Here is a 14,305-nt window from a genome sequence, read left to right on the forward strand (position 1 = left end):
GTCGGGGTGAAGGGACCATTCCCCTGGGAACAACTACTGGCGACTTAAGTAGTCTGCCTGCCAGTTTTCTACCCCTGGAATGAAGATTGCCGAAATGCACGGCACATGTTTTTCTGCCCAGGTTAGAATATGGTTTACCCCTCCCTGGGCTGCCTGACTTCTGGTGCCCCCTTGGTGATTGATATAAGCCACTGCTGTGGCACTGTCAGATTGAATCCTGACAGGAGAATTCTGCAACCTGAATGTCCAGGCCCTTAGGGCTAGACACGCTGCTTGAATTTCTAGAATGTTGATGGGCAAGGTCCTTTCGGTTCTGGACCATTTCCCTTGGACAGACGCCTCTTCCAGGATTGCTCCTCAACCTGAAAGGCTGGCATCCGTTACCACCTTCCAGGTAACCGGTAAGAAGGATTTCCCCTTCTGCAGATTCTTGGATACCCTCCACCAACGGAGGCTCTGGCTCACTTTTGGCGACAAACACATTGGAAAATCTAGTGCCTGAATCTTCTTGTTCCAGGCCGATAGGATACTGTTTTGCAGCAGTCTCGAATTAAACTGAGCATAGGGAACTGCTTTGAATGAAGCCACTACCATCTTCCCCAACAACCTCGTACAAAGGCGAATGGAAGGACACTTCTTTGCCCTGACCCCTTGGACCAGCTCCTTTATGGCACTGATCTTTGCCTGGGGTAAAAACACCTTCTTCTGGGCTATATCTATGACCAAACCCAAGTACTCTAATCTTCTTACTGGCTTTAAATAAGATTTCGCTAGGTTGATGACCCAACCTAGTTATTCCAGGTAGTAGACTGTGGTGACCACGCTTTGGTCCAAGCGGACTACCGACCGGTCTATTAAGAGCAAGTCATCCAGGTATGCTATTGTTATACCTTCAGTCCTTAATCTGGCCAGAGGAAGGGCCAAAAGTTTTGTAAACACCCGAGGTGCAGTAGCTAGACCGAAAGGCAAGGCTACAAACTGAAAATGAAGTCCTTCTACTCTGAAACGCAGATACTTCTGGTGAACAGGTAAAATAAGTACATGCAGGTATGCATCCTTGATGTCGACTGATGCCAGAAGCTCTCCCCCTTGTAGGGTGTCGACTACTGATCGGATTGATTCCATGCGAAAAGAGCGAATCTTCACGAACCGGTTTAGTTCTTTGAGATCTAGAATGGGTCTGACATCCCCATTTGGTTTTGGTACCGTGAAAAGGTTTGAATAAAACCCTGACCCCTGCTTTTCCACGGGAACCACCATGGTCACTTTTTCACAAATCAGTCTAACGCTAGAAAATAGGGTTTTATAACAGCTTACCTGTAAAATACTTTTCTTTTGAAGTACATCACGGGACACAGAGCCATAGTAATTACTATGTGGGTTATAGTCCACCTTCAGGTGCTGGACACTGGCACACCCTAAACAGGAAGTTGCCTCCCTATATAATCCCTCCCATACCAGGAAAATCTCAGTTTTGTAGCAAAGCAATACACGCATATACTAGAAAGAGGGGACGGGACCTCTGAGTCTCGTTAATGTACTTCAAAAGAAAAGGATTTTACAGGTAAGCGGTTATAAAAAATCCTATTTTTTTTTTAATCATACATCACGGGACACAGAGCCATAGTAATTACTATGTGGGATGTCCCAGAGCAATGCCAACTGAGGGGAGGGAGGCACAATAAAAGTAGGGCACCATGAGATCAGAGGACTTATACCACTGCCTGCAGTTCACTGCGCCCAAAGGCGACATCCTCATGTCTTTTTACATCCACCTGATAGAAGCTGGTAAATGTATGGATTGAAGACAAAGTTGCGGCCTTGCATTTTTTTTAGACATGGAGGCTTGGTGATGCACTGCCCACGAACCACTAACAGCCCTAGAGAGGAGTGCGTTTTGATTTGAGAGGGTAGAAACTACCTCTTTAAACCATAAGCTAGAACGATTACTTGTCGAATCCATTTAGAATAGTAGATTTCCATGCTGCCTGTCCTCTTTTAGGACCTTCAGGCAATACGAACAAAACATCCGTTTTCCGAATCTGAGTAGTCTTTAAGTAGACTGCTTTCACCAAATCAAGAGAATGTAGTGATTTTTCTTCCATAGAACAGGGTTCTGAAAAGAATTAAGATAGAACAATATCCTGGTTTAGATAAAAAACCTGATACTACCTTCAGTAAAAAGTTAGGATGAGGACACCATACTACCTTATCCTTGTGAACAATAATAAAATGGCTCTTTACAAGAAAAAGCAGCCAATTCTGATACCTTTCTTGCAGCAGATATGGTTACCAGAAAAAAAAAAAAAAAAAGTTTCCTTATCAAAAAAAGGACCAAGAGAATATGTCGCATCGGTCCAAAAAAAGGCTGTTTTGTAATGCCGCCAAAAACTAAATTCAAGTCCCAAGGGTTCAGGGGTGAACTAAGCGGGGAATAAGTCGTGTTACAACCTGAATAAAGTTACGAACCAAAGAAAGTGAAGCAAGTGGTCGTTGAAATAAGGTCTGAAAAGGCCGAGACCTGTCCTTAGACAGCACTCAAGGCCAGCTTTATTTTTCACCACCATCTGCAGAAAGTCGAGGATTCTACCTTTGACCTATTTCCTGGGGTGCAAACCCCTGGTTTCACACCAGGAGATATATGCTTCCCAGACTCCATAATAAATAAATTATGGAGGCCGGCTCCCTTGCATTAACCAAGATAGAAACCGCTGAACCTGGCAGCCCACGTTTCTTCAGAGTGTGGGTCTCAATAGCCAAACCGTAAAATTTAGCGTTTGTAAAGTAGGATGGAATATCGGACCTTGCAAAGAAGGTCTGGCCGTGGCGGTAGGGTCCATGGGTCCCCTACTGTCATCTTTACGATCCCTGCATACCAAGATTTCCTGGGCCCCGCTGGAGGCCACAAGAATCACCAACTTCCCTTCCTGCTTGATCCTGCGAAGAAGTCGTGGACTCGGGCAGAATAGGAGAGAATGCATAAATCAGTGAGAACCGATTCCATGGGAATAGCAAGGCATCTATTCCACATGCTAGCGGAACCTTTGTTTTTGACAACAAAGTTGTTGATTTCTTTGTTGAACCTGGACGTAAACAGATCTATGTCTGGGATCTTTGACATATTGACAGGAAGATATCGGGGTGAAGGAACTATTTTCTCTGGAACAACTGCTGGCGACTCAAGTACTCCGCCTGCCAATTTTCTATTCCTAGAATGAAGACCGCCGATAGGCAAAGTACATTGTTTTATGCCCAAGATAGAAAGGTGAATTATATCCTCTGGGCCGCACAACTTCTTGTGCCCCCTTGGTGATTAATATAGGCCATTGCTGTGGCATAGTCGGATTGAATCTTGGCAGGACAATACCGTAAATTGAACATTCAGGCCCTCAGAACCAAGTGCTAAGCCTGAATTTCTAGAATGATAATGGGCAAGGTCATTTCTGATATGGGCCACTTCCGTGGTAACTGAAGGAAGGATTTTCCCCTTTGCAGATTTTTGGATATTAACCACATGCCAACCAGGCCATAGCCGAAAGACGGCTACAGCGCGGTCGGCTTATCCTGGGAGGGCGTCCATGGACGTCCTCCCAGAATCCTGCTCTTGCGCGCCCCCTGGGGCGCGCACCCGAGAACTTCCGTGACCGCCAGGTCCAGAGGACCCGGCCCATCACGGATCACGGCCGCTAATCGCGGCCGTTTACCATGTGATCGCGCCCACAACACTGCTCTGTGACAAATACAGTCACATCCATCCATGCTCAGCCATCCCTCCATACTATAATACCCTGCAATACTCTGCAATACCCCACAATACTCTGCAATACTCGGCAACACCCCACAATACCCTGCACTACCCAGCCATACTCTGCAATACCCAGCCATACTCACCCATACTCGGCCTCTGTATGTGGCCAGGCTGTGGAAGTCTCACACATGTGATATCGCCGTATTTAGGAGGAGTAGGAGAAACTATTTTGGGGTGTCATTTTTGGTATGTACATGCTATGTGTTACAAATATTGTATAAAATGGACAACTTTGTGTAAAAAAAAAAAAAAATTTGTTTTAACCACTTCCTGCCCGCCGGCCGTCATACGAGGTCCTTGACTTTGTGCGGGGATATCTGAATGATGCCCGCAGCTACAGGCATCATTCAGATATCAGCTTTTTCAGCCGGCGATTCTCTACACCATAAGAACAATCATAGCGGCTGTTCCACTGCTTGATCGCTCTTATGGGAGGCGAGAGGGGACCCCCCCTTCCGCCGCCCTCCGGTGCTTCTACCGACTCACCGCTACGATCGAAGCCAGGATCATTTTATTTCAGGCTTCCCAGCCTAGAGGTGAGAGATATGGGGTCTTATTGACCCCATATCTCACTGTAAAGAGGACCTGTCATGCCATATTCCTATAACAAGGGATGTTTACATTTCTTGTAATAGAAATAAAAGTTATCAAAAAATTTTTTTTTGGAAAAAAAGTGTCAAACTAAAAAAGTAAAATGAACAATAAAAAGAAAAAAAACATTTTTTTAAAGCGCCCCTGTCCGTGTGCTCGCATGCAGAAGCGAATGCACACGTAAGTCCCGCCCACATATGAAAACGGTGTTCAAACCACACATGTGAGGTATCGGTGCGAACGTTAGAGCGAGAGCAATCATTTTGGCCCTAGATCTCCTCTGTGTAACTCAAAACATGTAACCAGTAAAAAATGTTAAAGCGTCGCCTATGGGGATTTTTAAGTAGCGAAGTTTGGTGCCATTCCACGAGCGTGTGCAATTTTGAAGGGTGACATGTTAGGTATCCATTTACTCGGTGTAACTTCATCTTTCACATTATGCAAAAACATTGGGCCAACTTTACTGTTTTGTTTTTTTTAAAGCACAAAACGGTTTTTTTTTCCCCAAAAAAAAGCGTTCAAAAAATTGCTGCGCAAATACCGTGCGAGATAAAAAGTTGCAACAACCACCATTGTATTCTCTAGGGTCTTTGCTAAAAAAACATGGTTTTTACATGTAGGAGAGAAATGTCAGAATTGGCCTGGGTGCTCCAGAACGTCTGGAGGTGCTCCCCTGCATGTTGGGCCTCAAAATGTGGCCACGCTGTGTAAAAGTCTCACACATGTGGTATCGCCGTACTCGGGAGTAATAGCAGAATGTGTTTTGGGGTGTAATTTGTGGTATGCATATGCGGTGCGTGAGAAATAACCTGCTAATATGACATTTTTGTGGAAAAAAAAAAAAAAAAATCTTGATTTTGCAAAGAATTGTGGGAAAAAATGACAACTTCAAAAAAATCACCATGCATCTTTCTAAATACCTTGGAATGTCTTCTTTCCAAAAAGGGGTCATTTGGGGGGTATTTGTACTTTTCTGGCATGTTAGGGTCTCAAGAATATAGATGGGCCATCAGTAATTCAGGTGTGATCAATTTTCAGATATTGGCACCATAGCTTTTGGACTCTATAACTTTCACAAAGACCAAATAATATACACCGATTTGTACTTATTTTTACCAAAGATATGTAGCAGTATAAATTGTGGCCAAAATTTACGAAGAAAAATTACCAATTTGCTAAATTTTATAACAGAAACAAAGAAAATTTAATTTTTTTACAGAATTTTCAGTCTTTTCTTTTATAGCGCAAAAAATAAAAAAACCCAACGGTGATTAAATACCACCAAAAGAAAGCTCTATTTGTGTGAAAAAAAAGGACAAAAATTTCATATGGGTACAGTGTTGCATGACTGAGTAATTGTCATTCAAAATGTGAGAGCACCGAAAGCTGAAAATTGGTCTGGTTAGGAAGGGGGTTTAAGTGTCCAGTTGTCAAGTGGTTAACCATAAACTGAGGCTCCGGCGTACCCAGCCTACAGTACCTGGTATTTCCAGGTGGTCCATCCGAGTGCTAACCAGGCCCAACCCTGCTTAGCCTCCAAGATCAGACGAGATCGGGCGCTTTCAGGGTGATGTGGCCGTAGGCTTTGGAGTCAGACACACTGGGAATCTAGAGCTTGAACCCTTTGTTCCAAGCCGATAGGATAATGTTTTGCAGCAGTCTTGAATGAAACTGAGCATGAGGAACAGCCTCGAATGAAGCCACCATCTTTCCCAACAACCTCATGCAAAGTTGAATAGAAGAATTCATCTCGCTTCGACCACCTAAATCAGTTCCTTTATGGCGCTGAACTTTGCCTGGGGCAAGAATACCCTTTTCTGGGTGTATCTATGATCAGACCCAAGTATCTTAGCCCTTTTCATGGTTTTAAAGAAGATTTTTCCTAGGCTGAGAAACCGACCTAGATATTCCAGGTAGTTGAATGGTGACCATACTTTGGTCTAAGCGGGCTAATGACTATAGACCACCTAAGTGGACTATCAAGAACAGATCGTCCAGGCAAACCATAATCGTTATACCTTGGGCCCTTAATCTGGCTAGAAGAGGGGCCAGAACCTTTGTAAACACTCAAGGTGCAGTAGCTAGACCAGAAAGCAGAGCTACACACCGAAAATGAAGATTTTCCACCTTGAAAAGTAGATATTACTAGCAAGCTAGGAAATAGGAATATGGAGGTATGCACCTTTGACGTCGATTGATGCCAGAAGTTCTCCTTGTAGGATGGAAATAACTGATTGGATTGACTCCATGCGAAAAAACAGTGGTTATATTTCAGGAATTTTATTTAGATGATTTTTGAGATCTAGAATGTCCATTTGGATTTAATCAAATCCAAACCTCTGCTCTTACATGGGGGCCACCATGAACACTTTTTGCCAAAAGATGGTCCAAAGCTTGAGAGAAAGACTTTTTTCTCTGGATCTTTAGGAACGTTTGATCTGAAAACGAGGAGACGGGAACTCTTGGAAGTTTGTACCTTGGAGCTATTGAGGAAGTCCCCCATTAGTCTTGACACTCTTCCTGCCAGATCCTTGAGTACTGCAGAAGAATTCCCCCTATTGGGTGAGCGGGGGCGCCTCCTTATAAGGAGGCTTCAGTATCTTGTAGGTTTGCTCCCCCAAGACCTCTTTTGTCTCTGGAGTTAGCCCTGAGGATTACTTTTTGAACCTGACGGCGGAAGCAGTCTTGACTGCCTGGAGGCTGATGCCCCTGGCACAGAAGAAAGAGCTTTAAAAACGAAAATACATTTACTCCTTTTCTTAAATGGTAAAAGGGATACTTTTTCCACTAGAATTTCTTTGGATGTATTATCCAAAACATCCCCAAATAGCCATTTCACCGCAAAAGGAAGACTAGCCAGGAGCTTCTGCATGGTGCTTAGCAAAGGGCGTAAGGCCTGAAGGATAGAATCTCTCAAAGCAACTATTGCAAACATAAAGCTGCCAGATCTTGAGCCTGCTGAGCAGGATAACCTTGAACACCTGTTTAAACTGGTCTCTCAACGATTAAGCAATTACTGTCAGCGCAGGCTGAGACAATCTGCCAGAGAAAAAAAGTGTTTTGGGTTTTTTTTGTTTTTTTTTTTAATAGGAATTCCAACTTTTTAGCCGTTGGATCCCTAAGCATTTGAGTATTGTCTATAAGTCAAACTCTTATTCACAGAGGATATAACAGCGTAAATTGCTGTTATACCCTGCCTGGTGAATTTCCTCCACCATAGGATAAAGTGGAGGAATACAAAAAAGCTTTTCCAACAATTAATGGACAGGAAAAGGCATGCACAGCTTGAGGAGGCTTTAGTGAACCCACTCAGTTAAGGATATATAAATTTGGAGTGGACCATTCAGCAAGAAATTGCACCATCAATCTTAAGATTGAAACAGCTGATTCTCCCGCATTTGACACCTCAGAAGAGGAGTCATCAGCCTCACCACGGTCCCCTGAGGGAATTAGTCTTCTCCCGCCCCTAGTTCCTCAGTTTGAGGGCCCTGGGCAATGGAAGAGAACTTGTCACATTTTGACCCATACTGGGATTTGATTAACTAAACTTTTTTTTTTTAAACCTATCATGGCTGAGGAAAAAAGATCTTTTTAGTAAAATAAACAGGGGCTGCAGTGTTGAAAACAGCTGCAAACATTTCATGGCCCACATGCTCACTCTGATCAGGGGAGGATGCCATTTGTAGAAACGAGTAGGCTTTCCAGAGCTTGAGGGAGAGCCTTTTAGCTCTTTTTTGGGGGTGTTTCAACCCCCCTTCTGACCTTAGCCCCATGCACAAAGCAGAGGTACTACCAGAAGAAATCGCATCCACTGCTTGAGCAATAGTCAGCCACTGCCGCTGCTATTAATGCTCAGCCTGATGCAAATAGTAAATGTGTCAAATAGGAAATGCCTGTGTCACCAAAACCTCTCTCATGCTCCTCTTTGCTGTTATGTCTCTGACAATTTTGCAGCCAGCACAAATGGAGTTTTTTTTTAAATTTCTTAAAAACACACTCCCGCGTTGGAGGGCGCCAACGCCACGCTAAGCCCCGCCCCCACCTCGCATCGCGCCACCCCTCCTTCCGATAGTTTTCAGTTCTCCCTTAAACTCTGCCTCATGAAGAGGGGAAGAGTTCAACCCAGGTGGGGGTGTCTGGAGGAAGCAAAACCCGCCAAACTTAACGGAGGTCTGCCTGCTAGCCGGAGGAAAAAAGTCTGCTGCTTCTTTGACACAGCGTGATCTCTGAGCAAAGCATGATAAGGTACATGCTCTATACATCCCCCCAGTGGTGACACTTAGGCATGACAACATTTACTTTAAAAGGAGACATAAGAAAATGTAAAAATTCCTTAGAAAACTCCCTACCTTTCCCGCCGCAGGGTTTTCTGTGGTAAAACCAACAGACCCAATCTTCACCCTTCACGTGGGGTTCTGTTAACAAACCTTGAAGAACCGGGGACCCTCGGGGAACCCACAATCCTGGACCTGTAATATAGCACCCTGCCAGTAAAACCTTATGGCCTTAATACCAAAAGTACTGGATCCCAGGTTCTAGCTCTCTAAAAAGAGAGAAGCATTTACAAGCAAAACCTTGTTTCTTCGGCTACGAGGCCCGGGCACCATTCAATTTGGCCTAAAAGACACTTTGAATGGATCAGGCTGCATAGCTAGCCCCAGCAAGGATTGCAACTAACTGTTTAGGGTGTGCCAGTGTCCAGCACCTGAAGGTGGACTATAACCCACATGGTAATTACTATGGCTCTGTGTCCCGTGATGTATTGGTTAAAGAAAGACTTCTTTTTCTCTGGATCTTTGGGGACATTTGACCTGAGGAAACAGGAAATCTCGGAACTCTAGTTTGTACCCTAGAGCTACTGTGGCGGACACCACCCATCTGTCCTGAAATTCTTCCTGCCAGACGCTTGAGAATTGCAGAAGTCTTCCCCCCACTCGAGCGAGCAGGGGCGCCCCTTCGTAAAGAGGCTTTAGCGTTCTGTCTTGTGGGTTTCCTCCCCCAGGACTTATTTTGTCCCTGGGCTTGACCCTGAGGTTTACCTCTTGAAGCCGACGGTGGAGGCCGTCGCGACTGCCTGGAGGCTGATGCCCCTGGCACTGGAGAAAGAGCCCGTTTAAATTAGGGATATTTACTCTTTTTCTTAACTGGCAAAAGGGTACTTTTCCCACTTGATATTTTTGTCCAAATCCTCCCCAAACAGCTTTTCACCACGGAAAGGAAAACCTTTTGCATGGCGCTTCGGCTGACCAACTTTTTAACCAAGAGATTCTACGCATATGCACCAACCCAAGCGTAAGGCAAGAGGTTTGAAGAATAGAATCTCTGATTGCGTCAATTGCAAAGCACAAAGCTGCTGGCAGCTCAGCTAATTCCTGGGCCTGCTGTTCAGGGAACACCTTGAGTACCTGTTTCAAAGGGTCTCTCAAGGAATGACAAACCCCAATTGCCGCCACTGCAGGTGCACTGAATCTGCCAGGGAGAAAATGTTTTTTTAACAGGAATTCCAAATTGTTTATCAGTTGGATCCCTAAGCATTTGCGCATTGTCAAACTTTTATTTACAGAGGATATAGCAGCGTCAATTGCTGGTATACCCCACATCTTTGTAAATTTTTCCTCCATAGGATAAAGTGTTGAAAACTTTTTAGGATGAAAAAAGTGCTTACATGGGCGATTCCAATCAGAATACATAAGCTTTTCTAGTAATGAATGGACAGGAAAGGCACGCAAGGCTTGCGGAGGCTTTAGTGAACCCAAACAGGAAGTGGGCTCTTTAACCGACTCAGTTAAGGGTAGCTTAAATGTGGCGCAGACCATTTCAGTAAGAGAATGCACCAGCAACTTCTCAGCATGTGAAGCTGAAGAAGGTCCTTCCCCACTTGATTCCTCGAAAGAGGAATCATCAGCTTGTTCACGGTCCCCTCCACTCTGTGAAGATGGGATTAAAGCCACCAATCTTTCCTCTTAGAGCCCTTTCAAACTGGGGCGGCGTCGGCGGTAAAACGCCGCTATTATTAGCGGCATTTTACTGTCGGTATGCGGCCGCTAGCGGGGGCGGTTTTACCCCCCCGCTAGCGGCCGAGAAAGGGTTAAATACCACCGCAGAGCGCCTCTGCAGAGGGGCTTTGAAGGCGGTATAGCCGCGCCGTCCCACTGATTTCAATGGGCAGGAGCGGTATACACACACCGCTCCTTCACCGCTCCGAAGATGCTGCTGGCAGGACTTTTTTTACCGTCCTGCCAGCGCATCGCTCCAGTGTGAAAGCCCTCGGGGCTTTCACACTGGAATGCAAGCAGCGGCACTTTCGGGTCGGTTTGCAGGCGCTATTATTAGCGCAATAGCGCCTGCAAACCGCCCCAGTGTGAAAGGGCTCTAAACCACTCATAGCTGAGGATCCACAGCCATGGACCTGTAAAAGGCACTCTGCCAGTAATATGGCTGAAAAAAAAAAACAAATACTGGATTCCAGGGTCCAGCTCTCAAAAAAGAGAAGCGTTACAGGTAAAACCTTGTTTCTTCGGACACAAGGCCCGGGTACCATTCAATTTGGTCTGGAAAAGACACTTTGAATGGATTCGGTTGCATGGCTTGCCCCAGTAAGGAATGTTCCAGTGGAGCTCAGCACAGCACAACTTTACTCGTGACCAACACCTAAGACACTGGCGAAAAAACCGAGGTACTCCTGGTAAGCGGAGGGGTTATATGGGGAATTGAACTTCCTGTTTAGGGTGTGTCAGTGTCCACCACCTGAAGGTGCCATATAACCCATACAGTTATTACTGTGGCTCTGTGTCCTGTGATGTACGATAAAGAAAAAAAAAAAAAAAAAAAAAAAAAAAAAAGATCAAAATTTTATTTGGGTACAGCGTTGCATGACCGCGTAATCGGCAAAGCGTGACTACACTGAAAGCTGAACATTGGGCTGGGCAGGAAGGGGGTGAAAGTCCCCAGTATTGAAGTGGTTAATCTTGGCATCACCTATTCTTGAAAACATTGGTCTCAAATATCAAAAATCGTCACCTTCCTTGTTCATCATTTTCGCAAATTTTTCATCAATCCCAATTTTATGTGAGGCAAAGGCAAAAATATCTTTGATGGGCCAATAAGGGATTCATGTGCCACATTTTTCTCTCCTACAACTAAATTCTTTCAGAATGGTTATGTTGTTTTTATTAAAGCAATACAATTATCTTGCATGACTGTCCCATCCATATATGAGAAAAAAAGAAAAAAGAAAAAAGAAAAAAAAAAAAAAAACACAACACAACACACTTGGTATATCCGAGCTGCATTACCGCTTTCAGATCTCCACAGATATTTCAGCTGTACTTGGTGTACTGGATGTGCAGCAACAGTTGAATGTTTCTTATACATGTTCAGCGTAGCCAACACTTATTGCATAAACAGAAGATTACTCTAACAACGGTATGGCATTGGTTACATGTGAGAAGATGCCAAAAAATCTATAATAATCTCTAAATCAAAAAGTGTTCATCAAGCAAAATATTTGTTGTTCAGGGTTATAAGATTTCTTTAAAACTACATTACATTTTTTTATACAGTTGCAATGCTTTGCAGAGTCAAATGCAAAAAATGCATATTTTTTTTCTGAAAATGTGGGTGATCAGTCAGCTCTGAGCATAGTAGTGACCATCAGTCACCGCTCTCTGCTTTGCTTCTCCAACACTCACTGGAGCACTGGGCTGGAATGGGAGGGGCAAGCAGCCATGTGCTGAGAGGCCGAGCAAACTGCCAATTAGGCATCAGGGTGGATCCTGACAATATAGTTTGAATCCTTCCAGAGCCTGGAGACCAACTCCGACGACGAAAAAATGCTTTGGCCTTACTTCCCTTTTAAAATAATTCTAAGCATATAACCACACCTCTATTCCTTTTAGTTAATATCAATCTTAAAGCGGAGTTCCACCCAGAAATGGAACTACCACAGATCTGATTCCCCCTTCCCTCTGATGCCACATTTGGCACCTTTCGGGGGGGGGGTTAGAGCGGATACCTGTCAAATCCAGGTATCTGCTCCCACTTCCGGGGGAAAGATCATCGCAACCTTGTGTGGTGAATTACGCAATGTCCGGCCCCTCCTACCCCCCCTCTGCCTTCTGGGAGACACACAGGTTCCAGAACACAGCAGGGACCATTCAGAAGATAGAGTGCGACTCACGCATGCGCAGTAGGAAACCGTGGCCGTGAAGCAGTTTCCCTTAGTAAGGATGCCGGCGCCTGCACCCAGAGCCGAGGGACGGGTCGGCTTCGGGTGCTGACATCTCTGGCTCCCAGGACAGGTAAGTGTCCATATATTAAAAGTCAGCAGCTGCAGTATGTTTTTTACCCAGGCAGAACTCAACTTTAAAATTATGAAAAATATATTCAAGCTCTGCCAATCATAGCTGGCAGTATTCTGTCTATATCCTAGCACCTTTGCCCTCAAAAATAAGCATCAAAGTTAATGAGAGTTAAATGCTGAAGCTCCTCTGAGCTAAAATGGTATACAGATGCCAGGGATAAAAAAATGCCTAATTTGGAGAATTAAATGGGTATTGGCAAGTAACATAACTTGACTGTTGGCACTAAATCAACTGCAATTTTAATCTCAGAGTTAAAACATGAAAAAAGGGCAAACAACTTAGCCTCTACTTGCAAACAGCAGCCTGCCCGCCACAGGATAGTGAAACAGCAACTAAAGTGAGGTTGAAAAACGTTTTTCAGTTTAATCTGCAAGTAAATCCCTGCTGCAGAACTTTTAGGTTGCACATCTACTAGTTGATTTTCAAACAAATGTCGGTTTGAACATTCATGCAAAAACTCTCAATGCATTTAACAGCTTGACGCATATCGTTAGAAAGTACTTCAGATTTTCTTTTGCTTTTAACATTCAATTTTTGCAACAAATAGACTTTACCATGCAGAAATTTCATACACTGTAAAAGTGAATTTAAGAAAAAATTTCCTTTATGCTCCTTCAAATTTTCACCTCACTGCAGTTGAAAATGAAAGTCAATTAAATCTAACAAAATGATTAGAAAATTTAATGAATGTTCTTGAAATAAAAAGTTTTAAATTAAATGAAGTAGCAAAGGGAATCTAAACAGACAATTTATATATCCTCTAACAGAAAGTCATCCCCGATAAGATGAGACAAGATAACATCTTCACTTGCAATATTATGCTTAGGTCCCATTTACATATCTGCAGTGCATTAACGCATGCGCATTTACTTGTGTTAAATTGCGTGTTAGTGTGGGATATATTAAAAAAGAGAAGTATGGTGAAAGCTTGTTTGGTCATACTTCTCTTGTGGGCTACAGGAGTGCACTTTTTTTGTCACAGCACTTGCTGTTGGTGACGTCACAGAGCCACTGCGGTCTCTGGATGAATCCTGACAGCACAATGGCTAGGTGGCTAGTACTTCTGACCAGCAGCACTTGGGTCATCAGTTTAAATTCCAACCACAGCACTACCTGCCTGGAGTTTGCATGCTCCCTGTGCCTGCGTGGGTTTCTTCTGTGTACTTTGGTTTCCTCCCAGCCTCCAAAGACATGCTGGCAGGTTAATTGGCCTTAACATGTGCATGTATGAATGTGTGTTAAGGACCTTAGATGGTAAGGGAAGGGACTGATGTGAATGTAATATATACTACATAAATACCTGTAATAAATAAAAATGTCGGGATCACCCCAGATGCCTGACAGTAGACTCAGCCTTACAGAGAGTCGGTAACTGACAGCCACTGCTCTCTGAAGACCTTAAACTGAGCAATCAGCAGTCATATGATCGCTCGATCCTCAGGCTTAGAGCCTGTGTGGGATAGCTGCAGCAGTGGATCAACGCTGAAGCCATATATTTACATATATTATTTGTACATGGATTTTTTAAATTTTATTCAAAATG

General features: G+C 44.0%; 1 protein-coding gene and 1 pseudogene across 1 annotated transcript in view; both read right to left on the minus strand.

Moving 5' to 3' along the window:
- Positions 1 to 14,305, minus strand: part of LOC141103824 (guanine nucleotide-binding protein subunit alpha-11) — a 147,187-nt gene that overhangs the window by 79,774 nt on the left and 53,108 nt on the right. The gene's annotated exons all lie outside the window — the stretch shown is intronic.
- Positions 5,868 to 5,983, minus strand: LOC141124201 (5S ribosomal RNA; annotated as a pseudogene).

This window comes from Aquarana catesbeiana, linkage group LG01, assembly GCF_042186555.1.
Source record: "Aquarana catesbeiana isolate 2022-GZ linkage group LG01, ASM4218655v1, whole genome shotgun sequence".
Taxonomy (NCBI): Eukaryota; Metazoa; Chordata; class Amphibia; order Anura; family Ranidae; genus Aquarana; species Aquarana catesbeiana.